Source organism: Tupaia chinensis, unplaced genomic scaffold, assembly GCF_000334495.1.
Source record: "Tupaia chinensis unplaced genomic scaffold, TupChi_1.0 Scaffold000250_1, whole genome shotgun sequence".
Classification (NCBI taxonomy): domain Eukaryota; kingdom Metazoa; phylum Chordata; class Mammalia; order Scandentia; family Tupaiidae; genus Tupaia; species Tupaia belangeri.
In genome coordinates this window covers 716,022-716,980 of record NW_006159730.1, presented here as the reverse complement: position 1 = coordinate 716,980, position 959 = coordinate 716,022, and positions in this window count along the sequence as shown.

The following is a 959-nucleotide window of genomic DNA, read 5'->3' as shown; positions in this document are numbered from 1 at the left end:
GGCCACGCCCCTACCCGGCTCGCGCTAGGCTGGCGTGGGCTGGTCCCCGAGGGGCCCGCGGTACCGACCTTGACCGCAAGCGAACTGCCTCAACTTTGAAACGATGACCTGGAAGGCTGAAGTCGCCTCGTGAAGCCCCAGCCCTGCTCAAGTCTCCCCAATTCTCTGCTAAAAGTCTCTGCGACTTCCTGAGAGACACCTTTAAAAACCGCCAGGATCTTAGAGCTTGCGACGTGGGTCACCCTACCCACTTCTTAACGCACACACAGTGATTCTGCAAACTTGGTTGGGCACCAGCCTACCCAGGCGCTGTGCTGGGAGGTATTATGGAGAACAAAACAGACACTGTTTCTGAGGTGGCAGTCTGGGGAAAGACAGTGTTCACCACCACCACCACCAAAAACAGCCCGTGTCCCACCAATTACGGCAAGAAACACCGGGGCCGCAGGTGGCATGGTGGTTAAGGTAGCTGAATCCCACACACCAGAGTCCGCGGTTCAAGTCTCAGACCCCGCAGCTTGAAAAACACACCAAGCAGGTGTGTGCGAGCAGGTGTGTGCGCTTGCCAAAAACCCTGAGAGGAGAATAGAGAAGGGATTTCAGCAAGGCCAGCCCCCCCAGGGGGAATGATTTCTCTGTGTGTGTGTGTGTGTGTGTGTGTGTGCGTGTGTGTCTACAGGAGAGCACCCACACCCTATAGAAAAAAAAAAAAACACCAAAGATAAAATGTGCAAAGGTACAAAGACCTCTCTAAGGAAGATAAGATAAGGAGTTAGCTCAGGGCAGCGTGGAGAGAAGTGTACTCTGGGCCTGCGACATCCCAGCACCTACAACAGACTGATACAATCTGTCAGGAGGGGGCTGAGAGACTGAGTCTGAACCAGTAGGAGCCAAGATGGCACCTAAATGACAGAGATCATCTTTCTTTCTTTTTTTTTTTTTTTGGAGAGGTTTTTTTT